The following is a 13,584-nucleotide window of genomic DNA, read 5'->3' on the forward strand; positions in this document are numbered from 1 at the left end:
TCATGGCTTTTCTCCATATTACTACCACCAAAAACTACTACAGTGACCAAATTTGATTGCACATCAAAATTATTCTAGGCAAATAGACAGACTCATCCTCCTATGACACATTCCCACAGTGACAAATACAATCACAAGTTACAGTGCTTTTTAGACACAATATTTTCAGTACACAGTTTATCAAATAGCATCATGCTTTGTGTAGTATACACTTACTGCTGTTTAAATGAGTCAGCAGTTCCAAAACATTCAATATATGTAACACATTTACTCATCTTTTATTAAATAGTTCACATTTTTCCCATGCTAAATGACTATGTAGCAATATTTTTAGACACTTCATGTAAGGTGTTTGTTCGGTCACAGCCCCCAATTCAAGTACTGTATTGCTTTCAATTGGTGACTAAATAGAAGTAGATGCCACATTCCTCGCATGTGTTTCCCTGACCTCAACTTTAACTTTTGACTGTGGGAATACATAAAAAAGTGTATTGCGTACTCATCACTGATAAACAGTAGTTGGGCTTTTCAAGTGTACATGTGCATGTTTCATAAACTTGTTCTATAGTGAAACATAATACTTTTAGCAATGCTCATAAGGCATCACTAATACTTTATTAGGACTTGATGGCTTTATTAGGTTTATATTTCAATATACTGCAAGTGTACAAAGACTGAAAGCATCATTCAGTATTATATCTTCCTTGATTGCAAAATGTTTTCATTGGATATGTGTTATCAGTGGAACATTATTTTGCATTTTTACCACAACACACAAATCCACTCTCACCACTTTTGATTTTTAGCTGTAGCATGTCTATTCCCCTATATGTGAATGAAGCAAGGAGGCGCATAATGGTTATTTAGCACAAAGAGAACATTTGACCAAGAGCTTTAAAGTTTTTTTATCAAACAACAAAAGTTGATTTTCACACATTTTATAAATTTGTCATATTATTGTACCAAAAGTGGTACATACAACAATTACATTACATTATATAACTGTAACAAGAAGGCTGATGAAATGTAGACTCTGTCCAGAAGTATCCACATTTTTTCATCTCAGTTTTTCATAAATAAAATTATTACTTTATTTCTACATGAGACATTGCCTTCTTTTGAACAATTGCATTATTAAAATGTGGAAAGTGATAGTTTAAACATGAATAATTTTTCTAACAAGTCTAATCACCTATAGTTTGATGTACAGAGCAATTCCAACATAAAAAAATCCAGTTATCCTTTCTTTTTTTAACTCTTTGAGTTCTGCAGATGTGATACGCCATGACACTCCACCTTGCCGCGGGGCCTGCAGACGTTGTTTTCCACTGAAGTGGGCTTTTCCATGGGCCCTGCAGACGGCATTCGCCATGTGGCCTGGCCGGTACTTGAGTCCTAATGATGGCTTATACCACAGCCGGTTCCACTGCCTGTGAGCCTGCAGACATCAATAGCCATTCAGGGCTGCATGCCAGCCCCATGGCAAATACGTCGGAGTTAGTTCATTCTCGACTATTCACCTGGAAAGATACAGGTTTTGAGGAAATGTATAGCTTCATTGGTGTTTGGCTTCTCATGGCTGGTGTTAAAAAGTTGAGAATAAAGGAATATTGGTCCAGAGATGTATTTTTGATACTCCAATTTTTGGCGAAGCAATGTCCCGTGACTGTTTTATGTTACTTTTGAGAATGTTGCATTTTAGTGACAACTCAGCCAATTGTGGAGATGAAAGTTTGTTTAAAATTAGGAATATAATTGATACAGTTTATGTGGCGTTCCTCAGTGCATTTAATCCATAAAAAAAACTCTGTATCGATGAAAGCCTATTATTGTTCAAAGGTCGCTTATCTTTTAAACAATACATTCCTTCAAAATGAAGTAGATTTCGAATAAAAACATTCATGTTGTGTGACTGTAAAACTGGGTATGTCTTGGATTTCATTGTATATACAGGCACAACAGCAGAAATTGAAGTCCATAATTTGGAGAAAATCTGATGATATTGTGGCAATACTAATGAAGCCATACTTTGAACGTGGACATACCCTGTATGTGGACAATTGGTATAAAAGTCCAGCCTTGTTCCTCTGGCTTCACAACCAGATAACAGCAGCATGAAGTACTGTACATAGGAACAGGCACAACTTTCCGAAGCTACAAAAGAAACTGAAATGAGGAGAAGTTGAGTTCATGTCAACTGACGCAATGCTTGCCATCAAGTGGTGTGACAAGAGAGAAGTGTTCATGCTGACTACATGCAACACTACAGAAATGTGTGACATGGGAAAGACAAACAAGACAAATGGCAAAAATGTAATGAAGCCACAATGTGTTGTTGATTACAATGCAAGTATGGGAGCAGTAGACCACTCCGATATGCTATTAAGCTCTGTTGCATCTGTGCGTAAATCTGTTAAATGGTACAAAAAGTTTTTTTTCATGTTGCAGACCTTTGTGTTTTGAATGCTCACACTCTTCAAAGATTGTTGACAGGGAGCAAAATATCATTAGCAGATTTTTTTTTTATGTCTGGTAGGAGAAAATATAAAAATGCAGTAAATGAAGCAGGCAAAAAGGAATACAAACGTCTCAAAAATGAGATCGACAGGAAGTGCAAAATGGCTAAGCAGGGATGGCTAGAGGACAAATGTAAGGATGTAGCGCTTGTCTCACCAGGGGTAAGATAGATACTGCCTACAGAAAAAATTAAAGAGACCTTTGGAGAAAAGAGAACCACTTGTATGAATATCAAGAGCTCAGATGGAAACCCAGTTCTAAGCAAAGAAGGGAAAGCAGACAGGTGGAAGGAGTATATAGAAGGTCTGTACAAGGGCGATGTACTTGAGGACAACATTATGGAAATGCAAGAGGATGTAGATGTAGATGAAGATGAAATGGGAGATACTATGCTGCGTGAAGAGTTTGACAGAGCACTGAAAGACCTGAATCAAAACAAGGCCCCGGGAGTAGACAACATTCCATTAGAACTACTAACAGCCTTGGGAGAGACAGTCCTGACAAAACTCTACCATCTGCTGAGCAAGATATATGAGACAGGCAAAATACCCTCAGACTTCAAGAAGAATGTAATAATTCTAATCCCATAGAAAGCAGGTGTTGACAGATGCAAAAATTACCGAGCTATCAGTTTAATAAGTCACGGCTGCAAAATACTAATGCAAATTCTTTACAGACGAATGGAAAAACTAGTAGAAGCTGACCTCAGGGAAGATCAGTTTGGATTTCGTAGAAATATTGGAACACGTGAGGCAATACTGACCCTGCGACTTATCTTAGAAGCTAGATTAAGCAAAGGCAAACCTACATTTCTAGCATTTGTAGACTTAGAGAAAGCTTTTGACAATGTTGACTGGAATACTCTCTTTCAAATTCTGAAGGTGGCAGGGGTAAAATACAGGGAGCGAAAGGCTATTTACAATTTGTACAGAAACCAGATGGCAGTTATAAGAGTCGAGGGACATGAAAGGGAAGCAGTGGTTGGGAAGGGAGTGAGACAGGGTTGTAGCCTCTCCCTGATGTTATTCAATCTCTATATTGAGCAAGCAGTGAAGGAAACAAAAGAAAAATTTGGAGTAGGTATTAAAATCCATGGAGAAGAAATAAAAACTTTGAGGTTTGCCGATGACATTGTAATTCTGTCAGAGACAGCAAAGGACTTGGAAGAGCAGTTGAACGGAATGTGTAGTGTCTTGAAAGGAGGATATAAGATGAACATCAGCAAAAGCAAAATGAGGATAGTGGAATGTAGTTGAATTATGTCGGGTGATGCTGAGGGGATTAGATTAGGAAATGAGACACTTAAAGTAGTAAAGGAGTTTTGCTATTTGGGGAGCAAAATATCTGATGATGGTTGAAGTAGAGAGGATATAAAATGTAGACTGGGAATGCCAAGGAAAGCGTTTCTGAAGAAGAGAAATTTGTTAACATCGAGTATAGATTTAAGAGTCAGGAAGTCGTTTCTGAAAGTATTTGTATGGAGTGTAGCCATGTATGGAAGTGAAACATGGACGATAAATAGTTTGGACAAGAAGACAATAGAAGCTTTTGAAATGTGGTGCTACAGATGAGTGCTGAAGATTAGATAGGTAGATCACATAACTAATGAGGGGGTACTGAATAGAATTGGGAAGAAGAGGAGTTTGTGGCACAACTTGACTAGAAGAAGGGATCTGTTGGCAGGACATGTTCTGAGGCATCAAGGGATCACCAATTTAGTATTGGAGGGCAGCGTGGAGGGTAAAAATCGAAGAGGGAGACCAAGAGATGAATTCACTAAGCAGATTCAGAAGGATGTAGGTTGCAGTAGTTACTGGGAGATGAAGAAGCTTGCACAGGATAGAGTAGCATGGAGAGCTGCATCAAACCAGTCTCAGGACTGAAGTCTGCAACAACAACAACAACAACAACAGCAACGAGAACTTGTGGAAAAATTTGCTACAGAATGGAGAAGAGATAGGAAAGGAAGGCACTCTGATGATGAGAATCCACTTCGCTTTACTGGGAGGCACTTTCTACATGTCATTCCAAGTGACCTGTCCAAGAAACGGGGACTATGGCATAGATGTGCAGTCTGCTCGAAACAGAATGTGCATCAATAAATGAAATATGAATGCTAAACATGCAATGTACCTTTGTGCGTTGACCCATGTTTTTAAACATCCACACAAAGAAGAACTTTTAGCCAAGTTGCTACAGCTGGAAGATGAAAAAGCACTTAATTCTGAAAAAAAATACTTAAAAATTAAAACAAACAAAAATAATTACAAAAATTAAAAAAAAATTAACTTCACCATTGCCAGTCCAAAGCCTGGATGAGAAAGAAGGATGGGAAATATAACTGTAGTAGCCACCAGAAAGATAGCGGGAGGCGCACATTGGCACGGCGCGTCACGGACGGTAGTTGCCGCAAGTAGAGTCCCGTCCACCAGAGGGTACGCGAGAATTCGGATGCGACCTCTGCCGGCATGACAACAAGAACAACAACAACAACTCCGGCAGCACGGGCCGTGCCCAGTCAGTTAGCATCGGGAATGCCTAGGACACAGTCCCGATCTACGCTAAGTGAAGTGCGACGTAAACGTGAACAGTGTTACTACACAATTGGCGACGAGTAGGGTCGTTCTTTCGCGTGTTGCGTCGTTGATCCGGTTTCGCAGCTTCTCCACGGCATGTAGGATTTGGTGCGAGTTTTGGTTGCACAGCAGACGGAACTCATGGCCACCATGAAACAAGTGCTTCCGGCGTTGCTCTCCACGCCGTCTGCTCCGGCGCCGTTCCCTCCTCCCTTTCCCCCGTATGACGAGACGGCGGAGGATTGGGACGCATATGAACATCGCCTTCGGCAGCATTTCCAGGCGTTTCATGTTGCCGATGCGGAGGTATGTCGTACTCTCTTCTTGTCTTGGATATCTCCCTCGCTGTATCAAGTTTTGCGGCAGCTAGCGCCGTTGCAGGAACCCTTGTCCTTGTCTTTTGACGCATTGTGTTCATTGCTGTCTTCATATTATCGCCGCCGCACGCATGTTGTGGCGGCTAGGGTCGAGTTCTATCAATACAAGAAACAGCCCCATCAGTCTTACCGGGCGTGGGCCGCTACCCTGCACGGTCTTAGTCGCAAGTGTCATTTTGTCACGGAGCAGTCGCGAGAGTCGTACGCCCACGTTATGGTACGCGACGTCTTTGTTCGTTCGGCCCCTGATAGGGAGGTCCGGCAACGGGCCTTGCAGTTAGAAAACCCTACCCTCGAGGAAGTCCTGTCCATTGCTCAATCGTATGAAGTCTCTCACGCCGCAGGTCAACAGCTGGAAGCGTGGTGCGACGTCGCGGAGGTTCAGGGCGGCGCGGCCGCGTCCACTGTGTCAGGGGTGGACGACGTGCGAGCGGTACAATCCGGCCGTTACGGCCGCTCCCGCACGGCGCGTAAACAGAATTCCGGCCGCCGGCCCCTGTTGCCGTCCTGTGCGTCGTGCTATATACATCATGATCGGTCAGAGTGCCCCCAGCGTTGGGCCGTTTGTCGCAAATGTAATAGAAAAGGTCACATTGCTAAAGTTTGCCGCTCAGCCTCAAAAGAATCGAAGGAAGCAGGTACAGAGGACATGACATTCAGGAAGTTTCATCGGGCCAGGCCCCCGACGCATTGGCACGCAAACTCTTTATCGAGGTGTCGGTTCGGTCGCGCCGGTTACAACTGCAAGTCGATACGGGCGCGGCAGTTTCGTTGTTGAATGCACAAACTTATTCCGACCTGGGATCGCCCCCGTTGGCGCCAGTTTACCGGCGTCTACGCGGTTATGGTAAACAGTTCATTCTCCTACTGGGTCAATTCACTACCGACGTGACTTACAAATCAGTCACTCGGCCTATTACTTTTATTGTTGTCAGTGATGCGAGCTCAGCTAACCTTTTTGGCCTGGATGCTTTTCAAGCTTTCGGTTTTTCTATCGCTGACACCATACAGTTGGTCTCCAAAGACGTTCCCTATCAATCATTGGAATCTTTGATCTCCGACTTTCCAGATATTTTTGAGGAGGACCTGGGGCGTGTTTCAGATTTTGAAGCTCACTTAACGTTGAAAGCGTCGGCTCACCCGCGTTTTCTACGCGCGAGGCAGATCCCCTTGGCTCTCCGCCCTCAGGTAAAGGAAGAGCTAGACCGGCTGACAGCCCTAGGGGTCGTTATTCCCATTTCTTCCAGTGAGTGGGCTTCGCCCCTCGTTATTGTAAGGAAGCCCTCGGGAAAATTACGTCTTTGTGGCGATTTCAAGGCCACCATTAATTCCCAATTGGTGGTGGACACCTATCCTTTGCCTCGTGCTGATGAATTGTTCTCCTCCGTGGCGGGAGGCCAATATTTTTCGAAAATCGATCTGTCGGAGGCTTATCATCAGATACCACTTGATGAGGACTCCAAACGGTTGGCGGTCATCAACACCCCGTTTGGTCTTTACCAATACCAGCGGTTGGCCTTTGGAATATCCAGTGCCCCGGCGATATTCCAGCGTTATCTTGAGCATGCCACGTCGACAATTCCTCATTGTATTAATTACCTGGATGACATAATTGTCACAGGCCGCAGCACGAAGGAACACTTGCACAACCTTCGCACCCTCTTTCTCAAATGCAGGTCTGTGGGCTTGCGTTGCAACCTGCATAAGTCAACCTTCTTTCAACCATCCACTGAGTATGTGGGCTACACCATCTCTCGGCACGGTATCCAGCCACTAAGCAGTTTGGTCCAAGGTATCGTCAACCTTCCTCGGCCTGCTTCGCTGAAAGAGTTACAAGCTTTTTTAGGCAAGATAGCCTATTACCACCGGTTCATTCCCAGGGCTTCCACTATAGCCCACCCCCTGTACTGCCTTCTGCACAAGGGTGTTCCTTTTGATTGGTCGCCTGCATGCGAGCGAGCGTTCACCTCATTGAAGGGCCTCCTCACGTCAGCCCCTTGTTTGGCTACTTTTGATCCCCATAAGCCGTTGGTCCTGGCTACAGATGCTTCGCAGTATGGGGTGGGGGCGGTCCTGGCCCATCGCAACGCAGATGGTTCCGAGCAACCACTGGCGTTTGCATCTAAAACGCTTAGTCCCATGCAGGCCCATTACTCCCAGGTGGAAAAAGAGGCTTTGGCCATTGTCTACGCTGTTACCAAGTTTCACCCTTTCTTGTATGGCACGAAGTTTCAGTTAATCACTGACCATAAGCCGTTAATATCGTTATTTGGCCCCGCCTCTCAGATTCCAAATAGGGCGGCCCACAGACTACAGCGCTGGGCCTTGTTCCTCTCTAAGTACCATTATGACATTCATTTTCGCCCTACAGGACAGCATGCCAACGCCGACACTCTTTCCCGTCTTCCGGTGGGCCCCGATCCTACGTTTGATCGAGAGGAGATTATGTGTTTTCATTTGGATGAGGCGTCCCGCCAAGCGGTTGATGGCTTCCCGATCACTAGTTCTCGAGTCGCCAGGAAAACGGCAGCTGACCCGGTTCTCCGGCAAGTAGTTCGCCTCATTCAGCAGGGGTGGTCATCCCGCCCTCCAGGCAGGGCCTCGGACCCTCTTCATAATTATTTTCTTCTACGGGACCACCTCTCGGTCTTGGAAGGCATTCTCCTTCTGGCTACCAATGATACAGCTCCTCGCGTGGTTGTTCCTGCAAGTTTACGACGGGAGGTCCTCACGTTATTACATGTGGAGCACTGGGGTGTTTCCCGTACTAAAACCTTGGCTCGCAGACATGTGTACTGGCCCGGTATTGACAGAGAAATTGAGCACTTGGTGGCCGACTGTTCCCAGTGTGCGAGCCAACAAGCATCTCCCAGGGCATCGTTCTCTTCATGGTCGCCGGCAACCCAAGCATGGGAACGTGTTCACATCAATTTTGCGGGCCCGTTTCTCAATGGTTTTTGGCTCATTGTCATTGATGCTTATTCCCGATTCCCATATGTGGTTCGCTGCTCCTCAACCACTTCAGAAGTTGCAATCCAGGCACTAGCAAAAATCTTTTCTGTGGACAGTCTGCCAATCACCCTGGTCTCGGACAATGGACCGCAGTTTATTTCGCAGACCTTCCAGGATTTTTGTAGGCGCTTCGGTATTCGGCACATTAGCTCTCCCCCCTTCCATCCACAATCGAATGGGGAAGCCGAGCGCATGGTGTGCACATTTAAGACGCAGATGCAAAAGTATGTGCACGAATTTCCTGCGGAGGAAGCATTGACGTTTTTCTTGATGGCATACCGGACCACACCAATGGGCCCCCCTGTGGGTCCGGGGTAAGAATAGGCCCGAGGTATTCCTGCCTGTTGTAAGAGGCGACTAAAAGGAGTTCCAACCGTTTTGGCCTTCCATGTGATGGTCCCCCTTGGGGGCGTTGTAACCATACCCACTATGCCTCAAATTGGGCCTAAACGCCTGATGGGTTATACCAGTTACGCCCATAGTGCGTCCCCATCTGCACCAGTGATCATGATGGACTTTCCATGGCACCAGAAATCCAGCACGGTAGCCAGCCCGTTGTGGTGGGGTCCTCATGTACCCTCTAGGTTGTAGCCCCCTGACAACACAGGGATCGTACTGCTGATACCTGAGCTGCACCCTCCCCACGTCGGCCAAGGAGTAGATGCCCATCTCCTTGGGGCATCAGGACTCCCGGCAATGGTCATCCTGCCAGGTGGCCCTTGCTGAGGCTGGGTGGCGCCCGTGGGGAGAGGCCCTGGTCGGAGTGGGTGGTATCGGGGCGGACGTTTCGCAGATGAAACGTCAACACGTATCAGGTCGCTCTGCGGCCGAGTCTTTCAAAAGAAAAGGTACTGTTTCTAGTTCTGGTTCTCCTGCCCTTTCCCCCTTGGCCACTCCCTGGGAGGAGGGACAGGCCCGCCGGCTTGGGGCGAAGTACTTCCCCCGCTATTTGGTCTGTTCTCGAACCGATGGGGGGACGTTCGCCACCTCCAAGCCCATGTTCTTTGTTCAGCACATTGAGAACATCTTCGGGGAAATCGAGGCTCTCAGCAAGATGTGTTCAGGGTCCGTTCTTATCAAGACCACCTCCGCCACACAGTCGGCGGCACTCCAGGCGTGCGACCGCCTAGGGGACATCCCAGTGTCCATTGTCCCGCATCTGGCACTAAATAGGACGCAGGGGGTTATTTTTCATCGTGACCTCCTGCTACAATCTGATGAGGAGCTCAGGGCCAACCTGGAGCGCCGAGGCGTGCATTTCGTCCGGCGAGTCCAGCGCGGCCCCAAAGACCGTCGCATCGACACCGGGCCCTTTATCCTCGCCTTCGAGGGTGACGTTCTCCTGGAGAAGGTGATGTGCTACCGGTGCGATGTGCGACCTTACGTCCCACCTCCTATGCGCTGTTTTCGGTGTTTGCACTTTGGGCACATGTCGTCACGGTGTGAGGCTGAGCCCCTTTGTGGCGATTGTGGATGTCCTCTTCGTGAGGAACATACATGCACCCCACCACCTCGGTGCATTAATTGTCCTGGCATCCACTCTCCTAGATCCTCAGACTGCCCCGCATATCAGAAGGAGAAGAAGATACAAGAACTCAAAACTTTGGATCAGCTCTCTTATTCTGAGGCCAGGAAGAAGTATGACCGCCTCCATCCCGTGCCGTTGACCACTTTGTTTGCCTCAGTTGTGTCCACTCCTTCCGCCGTATCCTCACCCCTATCCTGTCCCCCCTCCACCTCCTCCGCCCATCAGGGGGCTCTGCCTCCGCCTCCCAAATCCCTCTCTTCCAAATCCTCCTCCCCCGTGGCCCCCACCCCCTCTGCCCCAGGGGCCACCCTTCCTCCTCCTTCTCTTCCCCCGCCACCTGAGAAGCGATCCTCTTCTCAGGCGTCCATCGGGGAAACGTTCCGGACCCCAGCTTCCAAGGTCCGGCGTTCCAAAACGGACCCCGCACGTGAGGACCTTCTTCGGGTCCAGCCCACCATCCCTGTGCCTCCTTGGCCTTCCAAGAAGGCCTCCAAGAAGAAGTCTCTATCCCCCTCTCCACCCCGGTGCGTTTCGTCTGACGCTCTATCCATGAGTCGCCGCTCCCGGCCGTCCTCAGTTTCGCCGGGACGCTCTGTTGCCAGGCGCTCAGCTGGCCTCTCGTCGGCAAATGATGCTGCCCCTCCAACACACCCAGGGACAGCGGCCGCAGCTGGCGACGACTCGATGGAACCAGATCCGCCTCCCGCTGGTTGTAGCGTTGTTCCCTCGCAACCTGGCTCTCCGCGGCCGTCGAGGTGACCAGCTCTTCCCCCATCCCATTCCCCCAACTTTTTGACTAGCGATGGCCTTGTTACATTTGAACATAAGAGGTATTTGATCTAATCAGGAGGAATTACAACTGCTCCTCCGCCTGCACTGTCCGCTCATCCTTGGTCTCCAGGAAACCAAGTTGCGCCCGACTGACCGTATTGCCTTTACCCACTATACCTCAGAGCGGTATGACCTCACCCCTGTGGACGGTGTCCCAGCTCATGGTGGGGTCGTGTGGCTTGTTCGGGACGATGTCTATTACCATCCCATCCCGTTGACCACCCCACTCCAAGCAATAGCTGTTCATATTACTCTTTCTGCTTTTACTTTTTCAGTTTGTACCATCTACACTCCACCGTCATCTGCTGTTAGTTGGGCTGACATGATGCACCTGATCGTTCAGCTTCCCCCGCCGTTTTTATTGTTTGGCGACTTCAATGCCCATCGTCCCTTTTGGGGCTCTCCTGCATCCTGTCAAAGAGGTTCACTCTTTGCGGATGTCTTCAACCATCTCAATCTTGTCTGCCTCAATACCGGCGCCCCGACTTTCCTCTCGGACTCTACTCATACCTACTCCCACTTGGACCTCTCGATCTGTGCTACCACTCTTGCCCATCGGTTCGAGTGGTATGTCCTTTCTGACACCTATTCGAGCGACCACTTCCCCTGTGTCGTTTGTCTCCTGCACCACACCCCATCCCCACGTCCTTCGTGCTGGAACATACCGAAAGCTGATTGGGGACTTTACTCCTCCCTGGCGACCTTTCCGGACCGCGATTTTCTCAGTTGTGACAGTCAGGTCGAATACCTCACGGCTGTTATCATCAATGCTGCCGAACGTTCCATTCCTCGTACTACCTCTTCTTCACGTGGCGTTTCCGTCCCCTGGTGGAATGAGGCTTGTAGGGACGCTATCCGTGCTCGACGACGTGCTTTAGGCACCTTTCGCCGCCATCCTACGTTGGCGAATTGTATTGAATACAAACGACTTCGAGCACAATGCCGTAGAGTCATCAAAGACAGCAAAAAAGCTTGTTGGGCCTCTTTCACCAGCTCCTTTAACAGTTTTACTCCCTCTTCCGTCGTTTGGGGTGGCCTGCGCCGGCTGTCGGGCATTAAGGCCCACTCCTCGGTACCTGGCCTGACCTCAGGTAATGAGGTCCTTGTTGATCCTGTGGCTGTCTCCAACGCCTTTGGCCGCTTTTTCGCGGAGGTTTCAAGCTCCGCCCATTACCACCCTGCCTTCCTTCCCAGGAAAGAGGCAGAAGAGGCTCGGCGATCTTCCTTCCACTCGCTGAATCTGGAAACTTATAATGCCCCCTTTACTATGCGGGAACTCGAACGTGCGCTTGCACTGTCCCGGTCCTCTGCTCCGGGGCCAGATGCCATTCACGTTCAGATGCTGGCACATCTTTCTCTGGCGGGCAAAAGCTTCCTTCTTCGTACCTACAATCACGTCTGGACCGAAGGTCAGGTCCCCATGCGTTGGCGTGACGCCGTCGTCGTTCCTATACCCAAACCCGGGAACGATAGACACCTTCCTTCTAGTTACCGTCCCATTTCTCTTACAAGCTGTGTCTGTAAGGTGATGGAGCGCATGGTTAATGCTCGGTTAGTCTGGATTCTTGAATCTCGACGGCTACTTACTAATGTCCAATGCGGCTTTCGTCGCCGCCGCTCCGCTGTTGACCACCTTGTAACCTTGTCGACATTCATCATGAACAATTTTTTGCGAAGGGGCCAAACGGTAGCCGTGTTCTTTGACTTGGAGAAGGCTTATGATACCTGTTGGAGAGGAGGTATCCTCCGCACTATGCACAGGTGGGGCCTACGTGGTCGCCTGCCCCTTTTGATTGATTCCTTTTTAATGGATCGAAAGTTTAGGGTACGTGTGGGTTCCGTATTGTCCGACGTCTTCCTCCAGGAGAACAGAGTGCCTCAGGGCTCCGTCTTGAGCGTAGCCCTTTTTGCCATCGCGATCAATCCAATTATGGATTGTATTCCACCTAATGTCTCAGGCTCTCTCTTTGTCGATGACTTCACGACCTACTGCAGTGCCCAGAGAACATACCTCCTGGAGTGCTGCCTTCAGCGTTGTCTAGACAGCCTCTACTCATGGAGCGTGGCAAATGGCTTCCGGTTCTCTGAAGAGAAGACGGTTTGTATCAACTTTTGGCGATATAAAGCGTTCCTTCCGCCATCCTTACATCTCGGTCCCGTTGTTCTCCCATTCGTGGAAACAACTAAGTTTCTAGGGCTCACGTTGGACAGGAAACTGTGTTGGTCTCCACATGTCTCTTATTTGGCGGCGCGTTGTACACGTTCCCATAAATGTCCTCAGAGTTCTTAGCGGTTCATGCGAGTGGATCGCACTGTCCTGCTTCGCTTGTATCGGTCTATTGTGCAATCGAAGCTGGATTATGGGAGCTTCGTCTACTCGTCCACTCGGCCGTCCCTCTTACGCCGGCTCAACTCTATCCACCATCGGGGGATACGTCTTGCGACCGGAGCCTTCTACACTAGTCCTGTCGAGAGTCTTTATGCTGAAGCTGCCGAATTACCATTGACCTACCGGCGCGACGTACTGCTGTGTCGGTATGCCTGCCGGCTGTTGTCTATGCCCGACCACCCCTCTTACCAGTCCTTCTCTCGACCGTCAGTACAGGTTGTATGTGTCTGCCCTGCTGCCCCCCGGAGTCCGCTTCCATCACCTGCTTCGACAATTGGATTTTGCCCTCCCTACCACCTTCAGAGAGGGTGAGAGCCCGACACCACCTTGGCTCCAGGCTCCGGTTCATATTTA

This window comes from Schistocerca americana, chromosome 1, assembly GCF_021461395.2.
Source record: "Schistocerca americana isolate TAMUIC-IGC-003095 chromosome 1, iqSchAmer2.1, whole genome shotgun sequence".
Taxonomy (NCBI): Eukaryota; Metazoa; Arthropoda; class Insecta; order Orthoptera; family Acrididae; genus Schistocerca; species Schistocerca americana.